This window comes from Uloborus diversus, unplaced genomic scaffold, assembly GCF_026930045.1.
Source record: "Uloborus diversus isolate 005 unplaced genomic scaffold, Udiv.v.3.1 scaffold_16, whole genome shotgun sequence".
NCBI classification, from domain to species: Eukaryota; Metazoa; Arthropoda; class Arachnida; order Araneae; family Uloboridae; genus Uloborus; species Uloborus diversus.
In genome coordinates this window covers 771319-781234 of record NW_026558307.1, presented here as the reverse complement: position 1 = coordinate 781234, position 9916 = coordinate 771319, and the positions used below count along the sequence as shown (strand labels likewise).

Sequence of the window (9916 nt, the reverse complement as noted above, 5' to 3'; positions counted from 1 at the left end):
CTATGTAATTTGCATCTGCAAAGAGCTCTTTCTTGTTTAGTTTATTAAGCATTATTTCAGAACATAACAACCTGATATACATTCTACATTATAAAAGAATTTGTGAAGAGTTTTTAATACTCATTGCAATATACTACATAGTAAACAGATTTAATTAAAAAGAAGCAAGCAAAGTTTGATTGAAGCGAATCTGTGAAACGAAGGAATACTTTGGTAACTTCACTGTCAAAAAAATCCTTCTTTTTACGCTACATTTTCCTTCATTTTTCGACGAAAAATTATCGTTTTCAAGTGAAACGAAAACTTTCTGTCAAATGGGCGCGCGCCTGCGTAGTAGACATTTTTACCATTCTATTCTACACTTGCCGCTGTGCTTGCCGTGACGACTGCCCGCCAAAACCAAGACCTGACAACGGCCATGTGTGAAAGTGAATGCCTGTGACCTCAAGAAGTACCTTCAATATGAATAAGTTATTGGGTGAGTACTTATTTTAGAGTTTGATTCCAAAAATATGTATTGTTCCTTTTTACTGGAAAGCAGTACAGTGCAGAACCTTTTATCCGGGAACCAATAAACCGGGAAACCAGAAAACCGGCAACTTTTTCCCTACTTTCCCGTTATTTTTTTAAAATAAGCAATTTTGGCAATTTTTGAAAAATTAAGCTTTTTTTTCTTTTTTTGAAATACCAAAAAGAATATGAACGATTTCTTAATAAACAACATATTACTTACGCATAACTCGAGAAAATGTTTGCAAACACTAACTTAAAATGGTTATCCTTTATGCGGGTCAAAATTTCCGAAATATTTTCTTGAACTAAAAAGTACATTCGTAAGTTTGAAATTTTCGTGTTTTATTCTAATTGACAGCTAAGGAAATGAATATTGTCGCATAGAAAGCGAATTTTTTTTATACACATAGTAGAAATTTGCAGATTTAGGTTCAAAAACTTATTTTTTGCCCTTCCCTTCATTTTCTTTCGTTTTAAAACATCGAAAAGTGGTGGATTTTTTTTTTCTTTTCCAAACAGAATGTGAGGGTCTCATGTATTATGAATAACTTAAGTTTTTTAGTGTTTAAATTATTCTCACAATAATAGTTTTTTATATTTCGATATTCATAAGCATTTCTGAACTGTTTTCTTCTTATTTTAATATGCTTAATTATTTATTATATAGTAATTTAAATTTTACAAACAATCGGCCAATAGCGCTTTTTAGCAATCCAGAAAACCGGGAAATTCAGATATCCGGGATAGCGATGGTCCCGAACTTCCCGGATAATTGGTTCTCTACTGTAGTATTTACGTAAATTGATTTTACAGTAGCGAGACAATGTTCATTTTGTAAACTTTCCATTAAGCCTTGAGAAAGGTTTTTGTTGAAAAATTTCAATTAAGCAGTGTAATTTCGTTTTCATACAAAGTTGCTTTTGTTGAAAATGATAATACAAATTCGTATGCTAGTTGAGTGATGTTCTTTTTAACCTGGACTATGAAACTTTAACTATATGAAAGAATAAATCTTCGTTTATATTACTTGAAATAATTAATAAATAAGTAATTTGAACGAACCTTTTAAATTTCTCTATCGATGTAAAATATTTTGCTTGTGTTATGAAATTTAAAATATTCTGTTATCATAGAATTTGATTCTTATTTTCATTTTAAATTCACAGCTCCAGCTCTATAAATTTTGGGTTCCCCTGCTAAAAATCAGTCGGGCCCCTAAACGCCCACTAAATTGCTCTGCCCGCCCCTCAAAGAGTGATTGTTTTATGTTTTTAACTGCTTCAATGTTTCTACTTAAATTTTGAATTCATTTATTTCAATGTTTTATTTATTTATTATTATTGTTTAAAAGTTTTTAACTTGTGTTTAAACGCTTCTGGGTAGCTGTGTGGAGTTTTTATCCTGATTTTTAGAAACTCATTTTACTAATAAGTTATATCAGCAATGAAACAAGTCTCAAGGCCGTAGCCAGGATATGTTTTCGGGGAGGGACATGGTCGGGGGCAAATTTGGTTCGAGACATGTAATACAGGAGAAAAATAGCTTTTAAAAAAATATGTTTATTATGTTGTTTGCAAAAATTAAACTAAAATAAAATTAATTTGAATTCTGAAATTTTAAATTCAAATTATGTTTTTCGCAATCACGAGTTGCGATAGGACCCTACTCATTGGTTACTACCCCACTCACTTGTTTCTAGATACGGTTCCTGGCCCCCCAAGCCTGTCCCTCCTCTTGGACGGTTACGTGTGTATAATATGTGTAGGCTTGTGTGTGTGCATAGACCTGTGTGTATGCATGTTTGCGTGTGTGTATGAGCGTGCGTGCGTGTGTCTAGGACATGGACGCCACCAATCAGGAGAAGCATTTACCGGGGGCCAGTTACGTCTGCAGAGGACGGTGGGGTTGGAAAAGGAACCACAACATCACGGACGGTGAAATGAAAATAATTAGCAATTTTGATTGCTCAATAAAAAAATATTATCAAATAATTATTTTAATTAACAACTTAGTTGATTAATGTCTAATAATTAATTTATATTACACCAGAATTATTCATCAGATAAAAATGATATTTTTGTATAAGATCTCTGTCACTGCCAGGCCACTATCTGATGACTGCCCAACTCAACAAAATAAGACTTATATACGGATGTAAACATATACGGTCTATAATGTATCATACAGTGTTTATTACATGTTCGCTATTACAAATGCTTGCAAGGGGCCTCTTAGAATAACTTTCAGGCAAAAAAATAAGAAGTCACAATTAAAAAGTAATCTAAAATTGACACCTCAAAAAAAAAAAAAAACTTAAAGGATACAAATGCGTCAACTAGAAGGTAAAATTTTTTGCATCAAAAAACGTAAATCCTTTACTTGTTAATTTATTAAAATCGACTAAAATCAAGCATTTAATCAAAAGTATTATTGGGTTAAAAATGAGTTTTGATCATGTAAATTTGTTAAGTTTCTTATTGATGTTTTAAAAATGTCCTTCTTTTCCCCTCTTTTAAAAGTCTTATTCGTAATAAGAGTCATTAACATTCTGTGATGGACCAAGGTGTAAAAAAAATAAAGACTTCTTTGAAAAAAAAATTTAAAAAATGATCCAAAAAATAAATAAATAAATAAATAGATCAGATATAGACATCTTTTATTTAGGTCGAATGCTTTGATTTAAAAAAAAAAGACAAAATAGCTGCTTTGATCTCCCACTTCTTTGATGCTCCAGCCGCCTTACAGGCGGCTAATTAAAAATTATTTTCAATCTGAGTAAGAGAGTATTTGAATAGATGAAAATGGTTAAGTGAGGATAAAAACGTATAGACATAATAAAAAGTATAGGACGAAAACATAATGGGGAAAATAAACTTAAGCAAAGGAAAGTTTTAGTGACTAATTTTTAAACGGCAGCATAGTTGGAATTCGGAATCTAAAAAATATGTATCCAAGAATTTCGGGGGAGGATTTGTCCCGACGGTCCCCACCCTATCTACGGCCCTGTGTCTCATAACTTTACATTGAGTCCGCCCCCACCCCATTCCTTGCTTATGTGCTTTAGTAATATGTGATGATTTTAAATTTTTCTCACATTTGTACCAAAATATTGCAAAAATATATTGAACTGTTAAAAGACTTGATCACAGTTTTTAATAATTTATTTTGTATTTATTTATTTGCCCCCCTCCCTTAACAAGCGAGGGTAGGCAAGGTAATTCAAGGGAGGGTGTTTAACTATAATATTTCTAGACTTGTTGAAAATGAATAGCTGATACAAATGTCTTTTTACCGTTTTGTGATTAAGGCTTTAACAAGAGAAACTTTCTGTTTTTTAAATTTTTCATGGAAGATAGAATTAATATAATTCTTGTTTCGGTGCGCTTTCGCAGCTAGAAGCCATCAACACTTAATATCTTTTCCTCAATAACAACTAAAGATTTTTCTTGTCATAGTAAAATTGCAGTTGGAAATCAAACAGGATATTAATCTGAAATGAATTCAGTTCAAATGAATTAAATTTCATTTAGCATTATTTTTGGTTTCAAAACTTGGTTTCAGAAATTTGCGTGTAAAACGAATAATGCATATATGTAGGTGAAAGCTCAAATTAACGATAATTGTTTATGTAAACGAATGAAGTGATAATTGGAATAGAAATACTAATTATAAAGTTATATAGCATTTTAAATAAAAATCAAAATGTAGCTAAAACACTAAGAAAAGATCCATTTCAGCCAACAATTCCACTGTTATAAAATATTTACTATTTGTCAGTGATATTTTTTCAGAATGTTAAGGAAACATAATTTATGGGGTTAATATCCAGCCCCATTAGGCCATGTGTTGATTATTCCTTTTTGCATTGAAGTTCTTTGCTAGCTTTTTTTAATATTCAAATTTATGAAAAAGCCATGTAATGTAATGTTGAAACAACATCAACTGAATATATATAATTTTAGCATCATTATAGATTTTTAACCAGGGACGCACTGAATACTCGATTTTAGTCTTACAACACATTGATATATTAACCTTACTGTAACTAATTCATTTAAGTATGAAACATTAACCAGAAAAATATAAGTTCATATTATCCTATCAAGTGTTCAAAAGTCGATTTAACTGCTCATTTTGTCTATAAAATATGCTCCCGAAAACATATCTTCATTTCGTAAATAATAGAAAAGGTGATCAATAATATATGGAAGGAAACACTTAGTATGAATTAAATTTTGCAGCATTTTTAATTTTTGAAGTTTTACAGTCATAGGAAATATTAAATAAAGATGTACCAAATACCGTTTTGGTAGAGTACAGAGTACTCCGCCAAGTACTAATTATGCTTTAAATGAACTATTGACATACATGTGATAAATTTTGAACTCATATTGAATAGCTATATGGACCTCCATGTAATAGTTTTCAAAACAAGTTCCAGCTAAAATTCAATTTTATTTAAAATATTATGTTTTTGTCAAAAACGTAACAAAAAAATTCTTTTTTAATTAAAAATAAATAAATAAATAAAAAATATGATTAATCAAGTTGGAATTAATATGAATTATATGAATCTATTATAGTTCTAATCATCCGCCAAACATGAATAATGTTTTTAAGCAATAAAACAATGTTAAAAACACAGATGTTCAGGAGCACTCCTGACACATGTTTTGGCATTACAAAGAATGCTTTTTCAATTCATAAAATGTAAGCTTATGGATGTAGACATCCTTTTCTTTTTTGTCATTACAAATACTTGTACTTTTTTATTAATTGAAAAATGTGTATTGAACAATATTTAATTTTTTACAACTTCTTGGTATTGGCCGAGTCAGTAGCATACATATCATCCTCGCGAAGGGAGGGTGCACGCTCTAAAATAAAATAACACTATGTTAAAATTTTTAAAAATACATACGGAAGCGTGGGGGGGGGGCAAAGAAATCTATGTATTATACTGAGCTGAGTACCTCATCAAAATTTGTCCCAAGTATGAGTATTTGGCGAATTGTCCAAGTACTTTGTACATCTCTATTAAAAACTCATAATTTTCTTGAAAAAATGAGTTATTTTTTAAACAATTTCATATTAAAATGAAACTATCAAGAACTATTTGTGCTAAAAAATTGCTTATTTACATATTAATTGATAATCTGTTTTAGATTTTCCCGATGTTGATGATGTGTAAAATTGTCCTCTTAACACCTTTCTCGGGACTTTTTGGTAAGTTCATATTATATTTATGTTGGAACCCAGCATCAAAGTTGGACAATGTCTGAAAACAAATGCCCACAACATGAATGGATCATGAGTAAATGTGCCAATGGGGTTGCTTCTGAAATTTTAAAAGTATTTTTTTCTATAAAAGCATGCTTAAAAATATAGGATCTGACCATTTTTTAAATACATAATTGCAAAGTATAATATTTAAAAAATTATTTTAATGGTGTGCAGATTCAATTTTTTTCTTTTTTTGCTTTTTTCTGCTCATGACATCACAAATGATGAAATGCCATTAGCGCAGAGCGTAATATTTAGTTTGCATGTTCACTCACATTTGCTGGCACTGTTATGGTTGATAGCAAGCATAGAGAACAATATTCAATTGGCTTCTGAATTATCATAACCTGGAAACGTGGTAGACAGCAAGCGTCAGCACCCCTAACTGGAGCACGCACCAAAGTTGATCATTTGCGACGTCATAAAGACGACGCCTTGTTTGAAAAATTGTACATTTAAAAAAAGAATTGAAAATTATCCATTTAAAAAAAAAAAGATTTTGCTTGCTCCATGTTATTTTTTTGCTCATTCTATCAACTTCAGTGGCGAAACGTAGTACTTTTGACTGATAGAAACAACCCTATTCTAAAATTTAATTTCGGAATTTGTGCATTTAAATTTCATTAATTCGCAATCGGGCAAATTAGTAGTGACCCAAGTCCGACTTCATATTTAAAAGATAGGTGAAATACTCCTTACATCTCTAAGCCATATAGATGTCAGAAGAGTCATTTTTAACTCTAGGGTACTTAACCTATGAATGGAATGAGTTTAGCTTGAATGATGTTTATTGAATATTTACAGTTAGAAAAGCATTTCCAATAGTCCATAGTGAAAAAATATGTTCTAATGTGACCAGTGGCGAATTCAGGATTTAGTTCTGGGGGTGGCTGAGATCATTAAAAATGTATGTCTCCTTGACATCACCAAAAGTTCATTGATGTAAACGAAGTCGTTTGAAAAAATATATATATATTTTTCAGGAGGTGTCAAGGGCTAATGAAATTTTCGGAGTCACAGTTGAAATTATCTGAAATTTGGTGTTTAATGATAAAATTTTAAAATTTAAATGTCAGTAAAAAAAATGAAATTTTAAAAAATAAAATTTTTAGACATTTTTTCTAAGCAATTTGAAGGCAAAACTAACAATTCTTGTTGATTATGAAAATTGTCCATGGCAAATGCAATTCACTAAATGTAAGTAAGAAAAGTTGTGGACTAATAGTTACAAAAAGGGAAAACGAAGATAAAATTCTGAGAATTGACACTAAGCGCATTAATTAAGGAGGTCTGAAATTTTTTTTTCTGTTTTTCTTCTTTTTGAATAAGTAATTTTTTTTTAAAAGGCAGGGAAAAATTTCCGAAATTCGACAGGAAATTTCGGAAAACAAGTATCTCTATTACTATAGCAAATTAGTGTATAAACCTGAGGGAAAACGATTAAAATGATAAAGATAGGATGAATATAGGAAATTATATATTTTATTATTTTACCTTAAGATGCATACACAATAAAAAAAAATTCTAATAGAAAAGAAAAATAGTTATAGTCTGGAGGCGGCTGCAGCCTCATAGCCGCCTCCCTGGATTCGCCACTGAATGTGATCTAATTTTATTCTTCTGTGACCAAAATTCATATGAGCTCAATAAATAACTTCAAAAAATTTCGTCATTAGTTTTGTCAAAAGTGTTTCTGGGTTGGGCCACAACTTGTTACTTTTTTTTAATTTCAATTTTGATGTCGCAAATAGTCGATACCTCTTACTTTTCGAGTCCTTAGAGATGATGTATTGCTTATTTTTCTCTTATCCACACTGATTTTCCTTTCCGCTATTGTCTCAATTATGAATGCTTGGGTGTTTCCCCAATTTTCCAAGAGTAAAATTAGACTTAGATGAGCACTCATTTGCCGGATCAGGAATTTATCAAATTCAAATGCACCAGATCTGAAATAATGTAAAATTTCGGACTTGGAGCATAGTATTTGTCAATGATCCATTTGTGTTATGAGCAACTTTTTACTTTTTTGGACTTTGTCGGATTTAAGAATTGGGTTACAACATTGAATTCATTCAAATGCTAATGCATGTCACTCTGAACAAATACATACTTGAATTAAAATAAAATGTTTCATTTGGATCTTTGGTGAGCGCTTCTTGGGAAAACTTTATGGCTTAAAAAAAATTTCGTAAAAAGTTTTTACGAAAATTTAGTTTTCATTTTAGGCATAAAAATGCAGTCGATGTAAGAAATTAAAAAAAAAAAAAAATTCTCTTTAACTCATTGCTTTGCTTATCAAGTTACTTAAGGTTGATTATTTATACAGTACTGCTCCTTAAAGCGCGTAGTGTTGCAAGATTGTGTGAGGAAAAGTAGTGGGTATTTTTTGCTGTGGCTGACAGTTAAAAATTTTATTGCTGTCTAGTCTTAGAAAGACTTAAAATTTTGGCCAAAATTGAAAAAAGTTTTTTTTTGGATGACTCAAAGAATCTGCTTTGAGAAGAAAAAGATTTTTGAAGACAATAAGATTGATCAAGAGAAAAAAAATTGAGCCCACAGCATACAAATTTAATGACATTTTAAAATGCAATAAAAAGCCTAAGCAGGCGAAACTAACTTCCTTTTTCAGAGTATCTTTTTAATTATTCTCTCTGTAAAAATATTTCTATGTTGTACTTATATTTAATTTTGTCCCAACTATCTGTGTTATAGTTTATCCAATATGCACTGTTCCTGAAGAAGAAAGTACAAATTATTCTTTAAAAGACTAAGAAAGGAACTTCCGATAACTCAAACTACCAATTCTTTGAGGGTTTTAGCTTGTCCCTAGGGACTTTGAGTTATTGAGAGTTGACTGTAATGAGAAAAAATTAATTTAATGGTGTACGTGATTTTTTTATCTAATAGAACCTGAGCTCGATTTTACTAGCCTTCTAATTGTTAAGAATCAAATGAGAACAATGAAATTTTCCCCAAAAATTGGGTGTTTCATACTTTTTGCCGGGTGTTTCATACTTTTTGCTGGTACAAAATTTCCTTCCCCCTTTTCTCAGTTTCAACAATCTTACCGTTTAATACATTTAAGGGGGAAAAATTTTTAAATATCAGTAAAAAGAAGAAGAAAGAGTTCAATTCAGGGTTAGAAATAAATATACATTGTTGTGAGTTCATCCTATGTATATGGCGGTTCAAAACTAGATAGACTTAAGAAGGAAATAATATGTGAATGTATTTTCTTTAATTGCTAATGCATCTTAATTTTTTAAAACGGCTCTCATACACAAGAGGGTTCAAGAATTTGAAACGTTTTATAATCCAATACGAAAATCAAGCTAATGAATTACATTTAAATTTCAAAAAAAAACTTGATATTTGTTGTCTTAAAAATGTACTAAAATTTTATAAAAATTGTGTCCTAAAACTTTTGAAATCATCACTTGCATAATTTTAGCAAAATGCATTTTTTGTTTGTTTATAGGGGACAATATTAAAATTCAGAAGAGTTTTTAATATTTTTGGATGGAAAGCAGCAATACATGCAAGTAATATATTTTCTGAATTAGTTCATTCAGCGTTATGTTATTGTCATGCATGTGTGACTTAATTTTAATAATTTAAGTAAGTTATAGTTAATATTTGGGTATGTTTGTTTGGGAAGTATTTACCAAGACCCATCCAAAAATAAACACCTTTCTAGTAAAAGAAAGCACATTCTCTAAGTAGGCATTTAACATTTATTTAGAAAAGAAATTTGCAATCTTGTTTTGTTGAAAGAATATGATAGAAAAAAAAACTTCTGTCCAGTAGAATTTTATCTATTTGTTCCAGCCCTTTATTGTCATTGTCTCTTATGGAACAGTTTTTCAATCTCCTAGTACATCTTTTTTACTATTACAGGTGTAGGTACTGTTCTAATTTTAAAAAAATCCTATAATTCCTAATACCTTCAAATTTATACTAAATATCCTACAATTTTCATAACTTCACCTCACTTTTTTTTCAAAAAAAGGAAAATTTCCTGCTTAAATTGGTTTAAACTTTTTTATTAGTCTTGTTTACAGTCGAAAGTTGCATGTGGTATGATGTAACTTCAAAAGATTAATCACTAGCATATGAAACC

The 9916-nt window shown here is 30.2% G+C and overlaps 1 long non-coding RNA gene across 1 annotated transcript; it reads left to right on the top strand.

Annotated features, from left to right (window-relative positions):
- Nucleotides 1-372: 372 nt before the first annotated feature.
- On the top strand, nt 373-9330 carry LOC129233081 (uncharacterized). Its single transcript, XR_008581423.1, has 3 exons — nt 373-478; nt 5679-5739; nt 9275-9330. It is a non-coding gene; the product is annotated as an uncharacterized LOC129233081 (long non-coding RNA).
- The last annotated feature ends 586 nt before the right edge of the window (nt 9331-9916 follow it).